The sequence below is a fragment of the Apium graveolens genome, chromosome 11 (genome assembly GCF_009905375.1).
Source record: "Apium graveolens cultivar Ventura chromosome 11, ASM990537v1, whole genome shotgun sequence".
NCBI lineage: Eukaryota > Viridiplantae > Streptophyta > Magnoliopsida > Apiales > Apiaceae > Apium > Apium graveolens.
Genome location: NC_133657.1, coordinates 96,639,604 through 96,659,435, shown reverse-complemented (window position 1 = coordinate 96,659,435; position 19,832 = coordinate 96,639,604). Strand labels below are relative to the sequence as shown.

The 19,832-nt window shown below is 37.7% G+C and overlaps 1 non-coding gene across 1 annotated transcript; it reads right to left on the bottom strand.

Moving 5' to 3' along the window:
- Positions 1-19,216: 19,216 nt before the first annotated feature.
- Positions 19,217-19,323, bottom strand: LOC141699151 (small nucleolar RNA R71). Its single transcript, XR_012565634.1, has one exon. It is a non-coding gene; the product is annotated as a small nucleolar RNA R71 (small nucleolar RNA).
- Positions 19,324-19,832: the final 509 nt, after the last annotated feature.

Here is a 19,832-nt window from a genome sequence, read left to right as displayed (position 1 = left end):
CTGGAAGCCCTCAATATGGTAGGGACCACCAGGTACGCTCTTACGAGCAGTGCGCCTAAGCCTGGCCATCTTCTTGCTTAACTGCCATAGTTAGATTAAAACAAAATGAGTGAGTAGAAAACTCAGCAAGTAACTATACAGCAGTTCTATAATATCAATTCTCAATATACTTTGAACAAACTAGGGCATTCTACTTAGCTAATCTAGGTGGCAGATTTCCATATATTTATTTTTGTTTTCTTTGGGATAAGGAAAGGGTATCCGAAGAATAGTTGGGCTTTCAAGAAACAAAGCTCGAAACAGGACAAAAGCCGACATTCATCACAATTCATTATAGGATCAAAATAGATCTTTCGATAGAGGAAAGCAACAGTATTTCAAGATATAGAATCATTCATATGATCAACAATTTCAGGAATCAGGGTTCTGAGCTTTAAGCTCCACAATAACATAATCAACTCTTTTCAAAACATTATAAACCATTTTCATTTCCAAAAATCAATTTACTGAATAAAAGTTTCAGTTCCCCCTTTTTTTTTAAATAATCATTTAGAACCCTTGATTGGATCACTTATCTTTCCATTTTATTATATACGGGTGATCAGCCCGTATCGACCTCCATTCCGGTCTTTAAGGTACCATTCGGCATAATTTCAGCCTTAAATTGGACTAGTCCCACTAGCCTCTTACCATGACTGGACTAGTCCCACTAGCCTCTTACGTCACAATCCAATCCATCAGGAATTCATTTGGAAAACCTTGAGTTGGAAAACGATAGGTTTTCTAAAATTCATTTTATCATTACCAAGCCTTTGAAATCATTCGGACTCTTTCAAGTCGAAACTCATTCTTAATTCAGATTTTTAAAGAAACAAAGTTCAGGGAGTGAATCAAAGATACGCAAGGAACAATTCTCAAGAATTCTGTAGCAAGGATAATAAGGTACTAAATTTGAAGGATGAGTAATAGCTTAGGGATCATTAGGGTGATCAAGAGAAACAGGGTATCATTAACAGAGTTATCCAAGATAATTTAAAGGTTCAATATGATCATGGCTTTATAGGAAACTTAAACAGAAAGGCAGATTATCAGCGGGTGAAATCAATAGGATTATCAATAACAGGTTATCAAGAGCAAAGGGTACTTCAAATCAATATCAGGGTTTCATAAAGCAAGGGTTTCATACTTTAACAGTTCAATACTCTACATGGTATGAACAACATTTCCTTTATAATCATTTACACAAGTAATCAGAGTTACTTGCCTGAAATTGCTTTCCTGAGGGTTGAACTACTGCCACATAGTATACTTTTCCCTTTCCTAGCCCGAATGCCATCACGCTCCGAATCTACAATAAAAACCAAAAATCTTAATGAGATTCCCAACTCTCGTTCCCAGAACGATCTCTCTATACAATAACTCAATTATATCTTTGACTCGAGCATACGAATATAGCTTATACAAATAAGCACACAGCACATAGCACATAGCACAATCCTTTCTCATAATTTTTTATATCCTTATATACCTAGCAATCAAAGCATACTCGCTTGACCTAGGCTATTTCTCAAATCACACTAACACGACTCTTTTACGAGTACTAGACCCATTTACAACCAAACATTTACGTGCATATTATCACTTATATCAATCGACTTAATTCCCTTTTCTTTTATTCCTTAATTCGAACCAAACAACAATCCAATCAAGCAGAATCAAAGAATTTCACATATAAACACTCAATCATTCTTTTAATTACCAAAATCAAGTTTTGACCTTTATTTCTTATGGCCTATTCGACCTTAACACTTATCACAATCAAGAATCAAATATGCAAAGCCCTTATTTTGACATGCATCAAGTATATCATCCCAAGCTAGTTTAATTTCATTTTTACAACTCGTTTAAACTCATAATTCAATCATAATCATGGATGATCACTCAATTTAACATTTAATCCTCTTTTGATCATAAGACCCATTCGGGTTTTCTATAAATCAAACATGCAAGAATAGATTTTGACATGCAAGGTTATATACCACATTTCTCTCTTGTTTTAATCCCCTATTAAATCATTTCATTCATTAAGTCACCAAACCATGCACTACATAGTGATTTCAACTTAATCAATCCATCAAATCAATATGCATACACTTAATTACCAAATTATCCCCTTTTTAGTTTATTCTCCATTTGGCAAGAATCTAATTCACAACTCAAGGATTAAACATTAACATGCACAACTTGATCTTTTTTAAATTAACATGCAATCATTCTCTAGGTTTTATAAACTTAGTGTTCACCAAGATTAACTCACAAAAATCAATTTCCTTTCTTATTAACATAAAATTCGAACCTAAACTTAGCATGCAACAAGAATTCATTCCTTATTAATCAAATCATAATCCATCATTACTTTAAACAAGTTTTACTCAATTCAAGCCACTTTAAAGATTAAAACCATTCGACCTTATTCAAAAACAAAACTTGCAACTTAATATTCTTACTCCTTGAATCACAAATCATCCTATTTCTTAACATCAATTCATTAAATCATGCAATTAACCACAATCAACTTGATTTCTTTAAAATTATAATGGCCCTTCGGCCTTTTTCAATCAAAACACCACATGCAAACATAAAGAATTGATCTTAAGGTTCTAGAGCTCAGTTTTTAACATCATAGCTCACCACCGGTTTACCGGAGTTCATCACCGGAGGCGGTGGCATCTCGGTGGTGCCCTCATTCGAGGGTGTCCAACCATGAGCCCCCGATTTCTTAACCAAAACCAATGCAACAACACCACATGCAATCTAATTTCAGCACGTTAATCACAGAACATGAACTAACCAAGCAAGCCCTCGGTTCTTGGCTTGAAACCGAACCCAAAACACACACACTTCGGCATGCAAGCACCAATACACACATGCACATACATCTACCTACACATAAGTGTTTATCATGAAGAATTAAGGATGATTGATGAGTTTGATCAAGGAAAAAGGAAGGATACCGAGAGAAATTGAAGAGAGAGCCGAGAGAGAGTTGTTCGAGTGAGAGAGAGAGTGAAAGAAAAAGAGGAGAGAAAAGAGTGAGTGCACGGCAAGAAGAAGAAAATGGGGGGGGGGGAAGGAGTGTTTTATACTCCACCAAATAAGGGTAAAATAGTAATCTACTAACCCCCTTTTTAATTTGCATTTTGTTTCTCTTTTTACTCAAATGTAACGAAATCCAAAGTAAAAATATTTCTCTCGCGGAAAGTCAAGAATTATTGAAAATGACATTTTTAACGCGTAGGCCTCGAAATTAGCTTTTTATCCATTACTCATAATAAGAATTTGAGCGAGCGGTTGATTTTATATGAATTTCGCAAACTCGCTTTAATAAATACCTTTTCCACATAAAATCGATTTAAAAATGCAAAGATCAACAATTAAATTCACTTATCATTTTTAAAAAGTCTCTCAGACCTCTACGAAGATAACAGAACAAATCCCATGTTTTTATCCGTCTCAGATGATTTTATAAAAATACACGAAGGTTAATTAAACCTTTACTTAAATCACATAATTCCTTTAAAATTCACAAAATTGACACAGAACATATAGTCATGCACACAGTCAAGCAATCACACGCATATAGTCACATAATGACTCAGGTCTGATCATAGAATATATCACTCTTAAATCTTTATCCTCTTTTACGCGTAACGGGTCACGTTCAGCCTGACGGCCCGACGCTCAGCATTTCGATTACGCTTCTCATTATCTTTGCCAATCAACACGTCTCTTAAGACAAAATACTTTATTCATTCACTTCACATATAATTCACATTTTATATTATTTAATTTTCATACTAGGACGGGTTCCGTTCTACCTGACGGCCCGAAACCACAACTCGACTTCTAAGCTGACTCGTTAAATTGGAACGTTTTTATCCACGCTCCTTAACTCTAGTATACAGATAAGACAAATAATCACCACTTAATCACATAATCTCATCACATAACACATACTTTACTTTCTTAATTACGACGCAAAATTCTCGGTTGTTACAATCCACCCTCCTTAAAAGGATTTTGTCCCCAGAATCTAATCTAAGCAAATAGATGGGGATACTTTTCTTTCATTTCGCTTTCTAATTCCCAAGTCGATTCCTCGACTAGTGGATTTCTCCACAACACTCTAACTAGAGGTACAACTTTATTTCTAAGCATCCTTTCTTTTCGATCCAAAATTCGCACTGGCTGTTCCACATAGGACAAATCTGGTTGGATTTCTACTGGTTCCAACTCGATCACATGGCTCGAATCAGCATTATACTTCTTCAGGAGAGATACATGAAATACATTGTGCAGATGTTACATTTGTGGCGGCAGCGCCAATTCATACGCCACTTTCCCAACTTGTCGCAATACTTCAAATGGTCCAATGTACCTTGGACTTAGCTTTCCTTTCTTTCCAAATCGAGTTAAACCTTTCCATGGAGATATCTTCAACAAGACTTTGTCTCCAGTTTCGAATTGCACATCTTTCCGCTCTTGATTTGCGTACTTTGCCTGTCGGTCTTGAGCTGCAATTAATCTCTTTCGAATCATTTCAATGTTTTCTTTCATTTGCTGAACTAGCTCTGGGCCAATTAACTTGCGCTCACCAACTTCGTCCCAATAGGTAGGGGATCTACACTTTCTTCCATACAACGCTTCATAAGGCGGCATGCCAATACTTGCGTGATAACTGTTGTTGTAAGAAAACTCAACTAAGGGCAAATGATCGTCCCAATTTCCTTTGAAATCTATTGCGCAGGTTGGTAACATATCCTCAATTGTATGAATTATCCTTTCACTTTGTCCGTCTGTCTGCGGATGATATGCCATACTCATTTTCAATTTCGTTCCCAAATGATCGTGGAATTGTCGCCAAAATCTCGAATTAAACCTTGGATCTCTATCAGACACGATAGATACAGGAACTCCATGACGCATCACGATTTCATCCATATACAATTTGACCAGCTTCTCTAATGAAAACCTTTCGTTTATCGGCAAGAAATATGCTGACTTTGTCAACTGATCAATTACCACCCAAATCGCATCATGATTAGACTTGGTTTTAGGTAATCCTACCACGAAATCCATCGCGATATGTTCCCATTTCCATTCAGGTATGTCCAGTGGCTGAAGCAATCCACTTGGACTTTGATGTTCTTCTTTAACCCTTTGGCACGTGTAACATTTGCTTATCCATTCCGCAATTTCCTTTTTCATGTTTGGCCACCAAAAATTTTCTTTCAAATCCTGGTACATCTTTGTACTTCCAGGGTGGATTGAAAATCTCGAGTTATGCGCTTCTTGCAAAATCTCGTGCTTTAGTTCCATAACATCAGGTATCCAAATACGTGAGTTAACACGGTATATCCCTTTTCCATCCTTTTGAGCTTTAATTTCTTCTCCCGTCAACTTATTCCTTTCGCGATTCATCACTTGCTCTTGACAGCATCTAATCTTTTCCAAAATTTCAGGTTGAAATTGTATTTCATAAATGGCTTCACCTCCACATTTTGGAGTCTGCACCACTATTTCCATCTTTTCAAAGTCCTTGATTAATTCTTCTGATGACGTTAACATATTCAACTTTTCCTTTCGACTTAAAGCATCAGCTACCACATTTGCCTTTCCAGGATGATAGTTTATCGCACAATCATAATCTTTGATCAATTCCAACCACCTTCTTTGTCGCATATTCAGTTCTTTCGGAGTAAAGATATACTTTAAGCTCTTAGGGTCTGTATAAATCTCACACTTTTCCCCGTACAAATAATGCCTCCAAATCTTAAGGGCAAATACAATTGCTGCCAATTCCAAATCGTGCGTTGGATACTTTTGCTCATACGGTTTGAGTTGCCTTGACGTGTATGCTATTACCTTCCCGTGTTGCATTAACACGCATCCAAGTCCTTTATAGGAAGCATCACTGAATATCACAAATTCACCTTTATCATCTGGTAATACCAACACAGGGGCGGTTACCAATCTCTTCTTTAACTCTTGAAAACTTTCCTCACACTTTTCTGTCCAAACGAACTTCTCATTCTTTCTCGTCAATTTTGTCAATGGAACGGCAATCTTTGAGAAATCTTGCACAAATCTTCTATAGTATCCGGCTAATCCCAGAAAACTTCTGACTTCCGTCGGAGTCTTGGGTCTTTCCCAATTCATTACAGCTTCTATCTTGGCTGGATCCACTTTAATTCCTTCTTTATTAACTACATGACCAAGAAATTGCACTTTCTTTAGCCAAAATTCACACTTTGAAAAATTTACATACAGCTTCTCTTTTCGTAGAATTTCCAAGGAAATCCTCAAATGCTCCTTATGATCTTCTTCCGTCTTGGAATAAATAAGTATATCGTCAATAAACACAATCACGAACTTGTCCAAATACTGCTTGAACACTCTGTTCATAAGATCCATAAATGCAGCTGACGCATTCGTCAAGCCAAATGCCATCACCAAAAACTCATAATGTCCGTATCTTGTTCGGAACGCTGTCTTGGGTATATCTTCCGCTTTGATCTTTAGTTGATGATACCCAGATCTTAAATCAATCTTTGAAAAGCACGAAGCTCCTTTTAATTGGTCAAACAAGTCATCGAGCCGCGGTAGAGGGTACTTATTCTTGATCGTCAACTTATTCAGCTCACGGTAATCGATACACAAACGCATACTTCCATCCTTCTTCTTTACAAACAACACTGGTGTGCCCCACGGGGATACACTCGGTCGGATTACTCCTTTGTCCAACAACTCTTGCAACTGAGCTGCCAATTCCTTCATTTCAACCGGCGCCATGCGATAGGGAGCTTTCGACACTGGTTCCGTACCAGGAGCCAATTCAATCGTAAACTCGATCTCTCTGTCTGGAGGTAGTCCAGGCAATTCATCAGGAAACACGTCTGGAAAATCTCTTACTACCGGAATATCGTCGATCTTTACAGATTCTTTCTCCACGTCCACGACATGAGCCAAATAAACTTCGCATCCTTGACGCATTAATCTTCTTGCCTCAATAACCGTTAGAAATTTCTTTTCTTGCCTCATTCCTTTAAATATCACTTCCTCACCATCCTTGGTTTTTAACTTCACTTTCTTACTTTTACACTCTATTTGCGCCTCATGATTTGACAACCAATCCATTCCTAGAATAACCTCAAATTCTCCTAACTTAAAAGGAATTAAGTCAGCAGAAAAGTGCCGACCTTCTATAGACATATCATAGCCAGGACAAAACTTATTAACAAGAACTTTCTATTGATTGGCTACCTCTATAATCAAATTAGGCTCTAGAGGGTACGCAACACAATTTAACTTATCAAGAATGCTTTCAGAAATAAAAGATCTGGTTGCTCCAGAATCCATCAAAACTTTTACTTCTACTGAGTTTATAACAAGCATACCTGCTACCACATCCATATCTTGCACCGCATCTTTCATTGACATGTTAAAGGTCCTAGCTCTGGGTTGAGCTAATGGTGCTGGGAGAGACGGTGGTCCAGTAATTCTGAGAACATTAGCCTTCTGCACAGGCTCCTTGCAATTTCTAGCCATATGGCCTACCTTGCCACACTTGAAACAAGCCAAATCAGGCTTCCTTACTTCATTTAAACATTCTGAAGAATAATGCCCCTTCTGGTTGCACTTAAAACATGTTATATCCAGCTTATTACACCTCCCCGGGTGTCTCTTTCCACAGTTCTTGCATTCTTGCATCTGGGGTCTGCTATCCTTTCCCGGTTGTCCAGCTTTCTGGAAACGGTTCTTCTGAGCTCCATTCTCGGGTCTAAACTTCTGAAACTTTTTGTTCTGACCTCCACCTTTCTTTCCAAACTTTCCTCTGAACTTTGAACTTCCTTGCTCTTGCTCAGAGCTTTCAAACTTCCTCTTTCTTCCTTCACTTTCTCTTCGAGCAGCTTCCCGCTCACCTTCCACTATCATTGCCTTCTGAACCAAAGCAGCATAGTTCTTGATCTCCAACATTGCTATTTGACTCCTAATCCACGGCTTAAGTCCCTGCTGGAACCTCTTAGCCTTCTTCGCTTCAGTATTCACGTACTCTGGCACGAACCTTGCCAACTTTGAAAACTTTACCTCATATTCTGCTACCGACATTTCCTCCTGTCTAAGATCCAAAAATTTCATCTCCAACTGATCCTGCATATAACTTGGCAAATATTTTTCCAGAAACATCTCAGTGAACTTCTCCCAAGATAAGTCTTTGCCTTCCAACAACGCCTTAGAAGACTCCCACCAGAAACTTGCTTCATCCCTCAAATAATAACTTGCGTACTGAGCTTTCTTATCGTCCTTAACTTCGGCTAGCTCAAAGGCTTTTTCCATCTCTCTCAACCACGACTGTGCTTTAATCAGATCTGGCAAACCTAAGAACTCTGGAGGATGAACAGATTGAAAGTGCTTAAAATTTCCGACTTTTGGGGCCACAGGTTGTTGCAAAAGCTGAGCAAGTCTGCTCATCAAAGTGGTTTCTGGGTTTATTTCTGGGTCTTGGGTGGGAATTTCTTCTTCTTGGTGATCTGGTGAGTTGGCCATTTCTTACAAACCTGATTGAGCAATTATTTAGCAATACGATAGCATGGCATATATAACAACAATTTTTTTTTTTATAAAATCTCTTTTGTGGGTTTTAAATTTTACCCAATTTGCACATGCAATCCTATTACTACATAATTCTCATATCAGTGTTGTTTTATCATGGCACGGAATAGGGTTTTACGATCTTTAGACATGGTTGTACGAAAATATAGCTGTATTTAAAACATGGCATTGAGAACAGTTTATAAGATAAACAAGGTGCATAAAGGAAAGCAAGATAATAGATTTATTTAAATCAAGGGTTACATAGGAAATATTCCGGATTTTAAGGTTCTGAAACAAGGTACAATAATTAGCAGGGTTAAACAGAGGAAAAACTGGAAAACATCCCCCTATCTACCCCTAACTTCCAACTACTACTACTACTGCACTGGTCTGAAATACAACAAGATAAATGAAAAAGGGATCCCGGCATCTGACCAAGTATCCCAAAGCCTACTGGCGCTGAAAATAACAAAAACAATCTACGGGCTCAACCAACAGTCCCGTCTAATCATCTAGGATCTCTGTCAACATAACCAATATCCAGCGAATGATCTTATGCAGCCTCCGGGCCTCAGCATCAGCATCACTAGTGGACGGTCCCTCATCCAATCTCCTCCTGGCAACCTGCTCCACCAACTGAATCCTAGCTCTCCACTCCTCCACCACCACTGAAGTCCTCTGCCTAGAGTCTCAAATCAACCTATCTACCAAAGCTCCCAGCTCAGGAATGCGGGAGTACACAAAGTCTCGGTCCTGGGCTAACTTGCCACCAATACTGACAGGAACAGTCTTAGGCATCTCCGACTCTGGCTCAGGGGCAGGGGTCTCTGAATCAGGCCTCAAGGGTGAAATCTGCATGGGGATCTCACTACTCTCAGAAGGGTCCTCCTCTGGGTCTGAACTAACATATACAGGTTCCTCTAGAGAGGGTAGAATAGAGTCCACAGGGGCCTTAGATACTGGTTCTGTTCCAGGTGTTAAGTCGATCGCAAATTCAATTTCTCTATTTGGAGGAAGTCCTGGTAACTCGTCGGGAAATACGTCTGGAAATTCATTCACTACTGGAATATCTTCAAGTTTTGCTGGCTCTTGACTCTTGTCAATCACGTAGGCTATAAAATGCTCGCATCCTTGCCGTAATAACTTCTTAGCTTGAATTATTGTTAAGAACTTCTTTACTTGCTTCTGTCCCTTGAACGTTACTATCTTTTCGTCAGGCGTCTTCACTATTACCTTCTTATTTCGACAATCTATCTGGGCATCGTGCTTAGATAACCAATCCATCCCTAATATAACATCAAATTCTCCTAACTTAAATGGTTTCAAATCTACACAAAACTTACTACCGGAAATCTCAACCTCAAAATTTACACAAACTTGATTCACAGTTACACGTTCTTGATTTGCTAACTCCACAGTCATTATTTCATTTAAATACCCAACTGGACAATTTAACTTACTAACAAAATCTTGTGAAACAAACGATCGAGTTGCTCCCGAATCTATTAACACTTTGGCACATAAAGAATTCACATTAAGCGTACCTGCCATGACATTCGCATCCTGGACAGCATACCTCACTGACATGTCGAAGACTCTAGCCCTTGGAGTCTCATTTACTATTGGGGTAGATCCCATGATCCTCAAGGCATTACTGACTAGGGCTGTTGTCTTGCAATCCCTGGCCATATGTCCTGGCTTTCCACATTTGAAGCACGTAAATCCAATGGCGGGAACCTTTACCGCTGAATTTCGGATAGGCTGATCCTTATTTGCTTACCCTCTAGCTCGCTGATTTCGGCACTCCCTCGAATAGTGCCCTTTCTGGTTGCATTTGAAACATACCACATTCAACTTGTTACAAACTCCTCCATGCTTCTTTCCACAAACTTGACAATCTGGAAAAGTTAATCTCAACTGATTCGGCTGATTCACATTAGCTGGACGGTTGCCCTGGCCTCCGTCTCCTGTATTTTGTCTCCTGAAATTAAAATTTCTCCCTGGCTGGAACTTGCCCTTCTTAAAGTTTGGAAACTTCCCTGGTTGTGACTGACCCTCACTTCCCTCAATTTTCCTTTTCTTGCTTTCCTTTTCCTTCTGGAACATCTCACTCTCTGTCTCTGCGATCATAGCCTTCTGTACAACCCCTGCATAGGTCTCCAACTCAAAAATAGCTACCTTCCCTCTGATCCATGGCTTCAAGCCTTGCTGGAATCTCTTAGCTTTCTTTCTATCAGTATCAACATACGACGGCACATACCTTGACAATTCTTCAAATTTACTCTCATAATCTGCCACCGACATAGTTCCTTGCTTTAACTCTAAAAACTTCAGCTTCATCCGATCTTGAACAAACTGAGGAAAATACTTTTCTAGAAATAATTCCTTAAACCTCTCCCAAGTAATAACATCTATACCTTCCAATGTCTTCACCATCTCCCACCAGTAGGTGGCCTCATTCTTCAAATAGTAACTTGCAAACTCAACCTTCTGCTCCTCTTTCACTTTTACCAAGGCAAATGCCTTCTCTATTTCCTTTAACCACACATTTGCTTCAATTGGCTCTAAGGAACCCTTGAATTCTGGTGGGTTTACTATCTGAAAAGTTTTGAAAGTTACCTGGGGATTAGTCTGTCTTTGTTGTTGTTGTGCCAAGTGAACTGTTTGTTGGGCCAAAATTTGAAGAATCTGGGCTATTGCTGGGTCCATGGGTCCTGGGTTCACATTCGGGTTTGTATCATCTTGGTTGTTATTGTTGGTTTCTTCATTTTGGGTGTTGGTGCGGGTATTTCTTCTGGGAGGCATTTTCTGTAAAGAATCAATCAATTTATTTAGCTTTTGAATCAAATCTTTGCACAAAGGAAAAAATTTGTAAAACAGGAATATCTCTTTTTGAAAACAGTTTTAACTAAGTAAATTGCATGCTTCTTTACAGAATATAAATAGTTATGGAAAACAGGGTACATGGTATCACAGGGTATAACTGGTGCAATAAATAAGGTAAGGTAAAACAGGTGCAATAGAGTAAATGACAGTGCTGGAAAGGAAAAAGGTACTGATATATATATATATAGATCAAAAGTTTTAGGTAGTACAAGCGTAAAGACACTTCGGAAGTAAAAGCAAAAAGGGTACAACAACCTACTCACTCGTCAACATCGCTAGTCTATAAATACAACTCAAAAGTCTACTGATACACACTACACACTACTGTACATACTATACAACCATAACAACACTGCTTAGCATCTCCATCTTTGAGTCTCTGACTCATGGCAAGTCTGGACCTCCAATCTCCTCAAGCTCCTCTAGAACCCACTTAGCCCACTCCACTAGGAAATCAGGGGTGATGTCCTCATGTGTAGCCTCAACAATCCTCACTGCAGCTGTCCTACGAAATGCCTGTAGCCTCTCTCTGAGTCGCCTCTCACCACTCCCAATCTCTCTGGTACGCATAATATGTAGTAACTCCTGGATCTGACCCTGAAGGAATCGCTGCTCCATAAGGCAAGCCTCAAACTGATGATATGGGACAGGATAGGAAGAGAACTGGAAAGGTACTCCTGTGACTGAATATCTAGTAAAGCCTGAATCAGCAGGTGGGGGTCCTCTAACAGGTGGCCTCATGCCTGGAGGTGGAATAGCCTGCATTGGTACGGGCTGCAACACCGATGGAGGTAGAATATCCAATGTTGGTGGAATAACAGGACGTGGATCCGAAGACGGCACTCCAACTGAAGGCTCTGAGTGATCAGCTAATACGGGAATAAAAGAGTCGGCCATCGCTGCTATCGGAAATCATATCGCAATATAAGAATCTCGTACCATAACGCAAATTACACTAATACCTGATATACCGAAGCACTCAACCTCTCGACGTTTTATCTTTCTATTCCTTACTTCTAATCCTAATCCTCTACCCATTCCCGTCAACCTAGGCTTGTGTCAGTGACTTATAACCTGTAGCTCTGATACCAAACCTGTGGCGCCCTCCAAACCCGGGTCAGAAGTTTGGGGTCCATACACACCTTATTTAAAACCTGCTTATAACAATATTAAAGATAATAATAATATGCAATGACCCTATTTACTAACTACCACGGATCGCAATAGGTTAAAGTATGCACACAAGCCAAGCACACTAATATATTACAAACCGTTCAAATCCCAACTATTCCAAACTCAAACTGAGTATTAAATATTATTACAACCTTTTACAGACATAAATTATTCCAAAAGAAGCCTACTAGCTCAGCTTCCTCAACCTGAACCCCTAGCTCTCGCGCTGGATTGGGGATCCTTTTTACCAACTGGTTCCTTTTTAACTGGAAAGAATATAAACAACATCGCACAAATGAGCTAACTAGCTCAGCAAGTCACAATGACAAAACTGAGAATAATGATCATCAGGTGAACATGATTATGATATCAAGTGAACAATGGATTATGATTTAGAATTGGATATTATACTTTTAATTTAAAAACCAAGGTTAGGCTGCTGATCAGTCACGCACTAACCCCGAACAAGGCACACAACATTGCTCTAACTACTGGATCCCAGGCACACATTGGCCTAACTTGACCATTGTATGGTCTGACCACGAATCTGGTCCACAATTTTATAAAAACAATCCAATTCTAACATAACAACAGAATATAAAATAATAAACAATAACCAGAATCAATAACAACAATAAGTGTTTAACAATGAAAGGGTTTTAATTCTTGTGAGGATTAATAAGGTAATTTAAAAGCTTGGATGCTGGGTAATGAAAGAATTGGATAACAAAGGAATCAACATTTCAGGGTTTCAAAGATTTGGGCTTTCAAAGCATAGGATGCAATGGTAGAGTATACAAGTAATTTAGTTCAGTGTTTGGGATTCTGTTTGCATGTATTTGTAGAGTAGTATCGTATACTTGAGGTTCGTGTCTGGGTATACAACAATCAATGGTCTAGAAAGAATAAGGTTCATGGCTCAAGAACAATAACTGAAATCAGGGTTTGGGTTTCACTGCTTCAAAGCACTTGCAATATCAACCAGACTATGAAGTACTATAATATCTCGAGAAAGTTCAGAACACTTGCCTGGTATTAGCTTACTACACTGCCCTTGCTTCCAATCACAACCGTCTTACTCCTCAACTATCTGTTTCCCTTTCCTACGTCTTGCCTCTTCTTTGATTCTGCAGGTGTATGGATTACAGATTCTGATAGAGCTTCTCAAGACCTTCAAATCCAGTACTCGAGCTTTTCAAACAAAGATCAATAACACCTTCAAAAGTTGGTTTGATTCTTGAAACAGTTTATGAATATAGGATTTTTCTCTGTAAAATTATATATTTATCTGTCTGCAAATGATTTTGATATGAAATAAAATACGGAAAAAGGCTATTTATATTTACGGAAAATTAGTATCTCGTTGCATCATTCCGGATATAAAACGGTACGTTTATTTGTAAAAACTGATCCAAACGGTATCGGTTTTCGGGATAATTATCCAAATCAGTACAATTTGTGTTGCGGTCTTGGTCTCAGCGCCTAGTTACACGTACTACGAAGTGATAATTGTGATAGTTTAATAAAAAGCTCCCGTTTATCGAAAATACGGGTTTTATTGATTTACCTAAACGAATATTGTATCGAAAATATTGCGCCGGGACCCGCGCAGAACAAACCGTACGCCGGATCGAAAAAGTCGAAACATGGAATATGCTCGGAATATTACAATTAGGTTAGGAAGGAGTTCTCGGAAGAGTTTTGGGTTCCAAAAACGTAACAACGGGTGACGTCGGTTGGTTCCCGTTTTTATAAAATAGATTTTAAATACTCGGAAAAAGATTTTATAAATTTCATATGATCCTTATAAATTCATAAATCAACATAAAAATAATTAGGAAGATATGACAATCATCTATATTTTATTTTGGACATATAAAAATTAAAATACTCAATTAATATTACTTTTGAATATCCAAGTACAGATAACGCTTAACAATTAACTCACAGAATAAATACTGGACACACATAATAATTATTTAATAGCAAAAGTAATTACACGATATATCCTGGATATTACAGGTTGTATAGTAAATTTTAATTTTTGATATATTAAATTTCCTTTTACTACTGGTATTAAGGCATCTTGTAGATTTCCTAGTATTCTATCATCTAATATGTATATTTGTATTGGTGTATCTATATTTCTTTGAAAATATGCTTTTATTGTAAATTCTACTGCCCCAAAGTATATATTTCTATACTTTTTTGCTTTTTTACTTGATAATTTTCTTAATTCTCTTTTTATGATCTCATCAGTTATTAAATTAATTTTTGCTCTTCCATTTACGCTAGTGGTATTTATTATATTTTCATGTTTTTGTGATATATATCTAATTTCTTTATACCTTTCAAACCATCATGTTTTAAATATCTTTTTAACAGATATATCTTCTTTTTCATCTTGTATTTTTTGATACGTTTCTGGTTTAAAACTCATTGTTTGTAAAGTGTCTTCCTCATATGTATCCATTTGGTAATATAATTCTTTAGGCTCTTCTTTTGCTATTTTTGTTCCTTTATCCATATTAACCTGTCAGGTTTGCCTTTTCTAATAATATCTCATGATACCATTGTACACTTGCTCTATCTGTTCTATAGATTTTAATTACTTTACCCAATTGTTGGTATAGTCTTATTCTTTCTATTCTATTTTCTTCTGTCCAATCTATTGTGTCTATTTTATCTTCAATATTTTCTATTTCTTTTTTAATTTTTTGTTGAGAAATTTTAAAATATTTTAAAATTTTAAATCTTCTCCTAAATGAATTTGGATCCGTCCAATTTATACTTGCCATTCTAATTGAGAAATTTTAAAATATTTTAAAATTTTAAATCTTCTCCTAATTGAGTTTTTGTCGACCAATGAAGGTAAAATGGACCCAATAAGGGGTAGAGGGTATATGGAAACGAATGGGCCGTTATCTGAATGTTTCCCTAATTTGATACTTGGTAGTGAAGGATGACAACCAACTCATATAGTAATGATGATCAGGTATATGATTTTTAAAATTTTAAACAATTTTTAAAAGAGATTTTCATAACAAAAAAATTTCTAAAAGTCTTTGGGACAAAACAAGTTTTAAAACTTGGTTGTCAAACTACTACTTGAGTTTATTGTTTGTCATAAGATTCAGATTATCCTGGAGAATACTGTTCTAGAAGTTAATTTGGTTCAGTTAGAAGGCCAAGTAGACCCATTATTATGGAGAAGATTTGATGGTTCCTAATAGAAGAGTGCAAATATTGTTTGATAAGTTTAACGACAGAACCCATGTACGGAAGAGCTGTTTATTCAAGTTCTGAGACGATTGGAGTTCGAAGAATATGTCGATTCACGAGAAGCCGAGTATGAGCAAAGAAGACTAAGGAAATCTACAGACTTTCTAAAGGAAGAATATTATTAGCAAGGGAGTGGATATGATTCGTAGTGTAAGCAGAATTTGAAGTTGTGATTATAAATCTCGTAGAGAATGTAAATAGGGTCGCATTATAGGAATATTGAACGGGGAAGCATGACGCTAAAAATACAAGACCTAATAAAGGGAAAATTATCTTAATAATCGATTCAAGAAAATCTTTTCTGAAAACTTTCTAAAGTTGATATATGATTCGGAATGTGACCTATTGGTTGGATAAGCGTTAAAGCTGTAAACAAATGAAATATGGATGATGACCAATGATATCATTCTTTTCTATAAAACCATATATATTCTTATGAATCTTGAATAAAGTATGAATTCCTTTCATGATCAGCTCTACGAGGTGATAGGAAAATTGTTGAATCCCTTTCAAATCATTCCTCCTTCAAAATATTGCTTTCTGATTGAGACAAGCAGTGTTATGGTGTGACGTTTTGCCGAAATAAAAAAGAGTCTGGTGGGATGCCACCTAATCATGTGTTGTATGCCATATAGTATGAAAGAATGCCATCTTGAGTACAAATATGGTTGTCTCATTCACATCTAAATCATATTCATTCTTTCTTCTTCAATTATGATTTATTGATTCATGAATCCTTCCGATTGTTTCCTTGTATTGTTATCCCTTATAAAAAGTTTCCAGTCATAATCATATACACAAATTCCCTTCTTGCGTAAGGTCTATTCCTTGAATATTTAAAAAGAAGTGAAATGGAACCGTGTAGCCGATGAAGTTATATGATAAGTGTGGATAATTACAAGCTGATAAATGGTGGACATTTACATATAGAGAAGAACCATTATGCCGATAACGAGATTGTTGCGAGGACATCAAATCAGAGGCGAATATATGTATACATGATACGTTGCAAGTATGAGATTTTGGCACGAATTGAAAAATTAGCGAATCGTATGAGGTAAATTAATTGGAAGAATAAGAAAGTAAAGCTGCGTATAGCAGATAAGGCAATTGATGGGTTGGACAGCAGAAGCGCAGGAAGAAATTCTTAATAATAATTAGATAATTGATTAATATATTGTAAAAATGAAGCATACTGATAAGTGGATTTTATATCCACTTGGAATGCTTTATTACAAGCTTAAATTGGTGTTTTGGACTCAAGTTGTTGGTATTTTGATGTGTTTTTGTGTTATTGCATTTCAGGTATCAGTTAAATGAAGAAAAGAGCTTTTAAAGGAAATATGATGAAAAGTGATCAGAATTGGAATCCAAGGCCATTGTCAAGTTGTAGAGAATCTCGTTAGCTTCGCGTGGGCAGTTGAATCGCCTAATTCTGACGAGTAGAACTCAAGTTATGGCCAAAACAAGATTCATCAGAATATTTTCCCAGTCAGTAGCTGAGCGCCCACTCAGCAGAGCTGAGCGCCCGCTCAGCAGAGCTGAGCGCCCGCTCAGGAGAGCTGAGCTGAGCGGCCGCTCAGGGCGCGGCTGGTCGCTGATTTCGCTGAAAAAGCCTTTTTTGAGTGGAAATTTGACGATTTTAAGGGTTCAGGTCCACTAGGGGCGTATATATAATTAAAAAAAGGGTTTTCATTATCCGGGAAGATTGGGATACCAAGGAGAAGACCTAGAAGCACAGAACAACTCCGAAAAAGAAGATCTTGTTTTCAACTTGTGATTCTTTGAATTAGTTGTAACTTTGGATGCTCGTTTTCGTTCTTGTTGAACCTAGATCTCATTTATTCGTACTTTGATTATTATTCAGTTTATTAAGACCTTGTTTTATACCATGCTTTCATTAGAACCCATGGTGACGATGAGTTTGATTATGGGCTAATCGTTGTCATGGGATTCTAGCGGATTTACTTATGAATTTCAATAATTAATTGTTTTGATATCTTGGTGTGTGGTGATTGATTGATATCCTAGTATTGGTTGTGCTTATTCGTCTTATGTGCCTAGCTAACTTATAAGATAGCGTGTTAATCTCTATTGAAGCGACAGTGAATATAGAGGTTTAGAACTTGCTATGCTAGCATAGGTTCATGTATGTGTATGCATGATTCGTAGGTAACTCTAACCGTTTTACTTGCCCTATGTAATCAAGATAGATAACTTATGCTTAAACCGTTATGTTGTCAAATTCTATAGACATATAGGGTCTCAATATAATTGGTGCCTATTCAGCTTCTATCTCTTTTGTGGATGTCTGGTAGAATGGTAATCGTGCAACGAAAGTTGGCGTTTATCAGTTTTGTGTTATCTGATTAGTGTCATCACCATCACATGTTAAGGTTAAGAACGAAAAGGCTATTGAATGAAGTAGTAATGAAGTTAGAATCCCATGTTTGTTATATACAGTAATTCAACCTCAATTCTCTTAGTTAATGTTATTTAGTATTATCTCTTAGTTTAATAAAAACCCAATTTGTTATTTGTCTTAGCATTGAGCGATAACCATACATTGTTGCATAGGTGCATAAATTGAACTTAACCTAAACCTGTCTCTGTGGGAACGAATCTGATTTATATCTTATACTACTTGCGAACGCGTATACTTGCGTGAATATTAGCGCGTGTTTTCGCCCTAACAAGTTTTTGGTGCCGCTGCCGGGGACTCGGTGTTAATTTTTAGTTTATGTGCTTGTCATCAGTGGTCGTTAAAGTTCACTGACTCGGATTCTTTTACTTTTACAGTTTATTTTTTTGTGTTTCAGGTACTCATTACTATGGGAGATCCAGCAGCACGAACGAAAGCCTTGATTGATTTTTCTCAACCCAAGGTCAAAGACATTCAATCTAGCATTGTCCGGCCAGCTATCACATCTAATACCTTTGAGATCAAGCCTGGCATAATTCAATGGGTGCAGAATTTAATCCAGTTTGGGGTTCTCCAACGGAAGATCCTAATATGCACATTAGGGATTTCATTGAGATCTGCGACACCTTCAAGTTCAACGGTGTTTCTGAAGATGCTGTGAAGCTGAGACTGTTCCCATTCTCTCTGAGGGACAAGGCTAAGAGCTGGTTACACTCTCTACCAGCTGGTTCGATTACTACTTGGGAAGATCTTGCTCAGAAGTTTCTTACTAAATTCTTCCCTATGGCGAAGACAGCTGCACTCAGGAATGCTATTACTCAATTTGCACAGCAAACGGGAGAATCGCTAAGTGAAGCTTGGGAGCGCTACAAGGAGATGCTTAGGAAGTGTCCTCATCATGGAATTCCTGATTGGATGATCATCACTTGTTTTTATAATGGGTTGGGAGCACAGTCCAGACCCATGCTCGATGCAGCATCAGGCGGAGCATTATGGGCAAAGAGCTATAAGGAAGCTTATGATCTAATTAAACTGATGGCTGCTAATGAATATCAGTATCCAGCCCAGAGATTGCCACAGGGCAAGGTAGCAGGAGTTCTTGAAGTGGATACAGCTACGGCTATCACTGCTCAACTAAAGGCGTTGTCTATGAAGATCGATTCTCTGGCTAACTATGGTGTTAAGCAGATAATTAGTGTTTGTGAGCTGTGTGGCGGTCCGCATGTGATGGAGCAATGTGCTATATCTAGTCACTCAGCTCAGTTTGTGAGCAACTTTCAGAGATCGCAACAAACAGTTCCAGACACTTATCATCCTAACAACTGGAATCATCCTAACTTCAGCTGGAGCAACAATCAGAATGTGATGCAACAGCCGTTCCAGCAGTTTGGAAATAAGCTGTTCAACCCTCCTG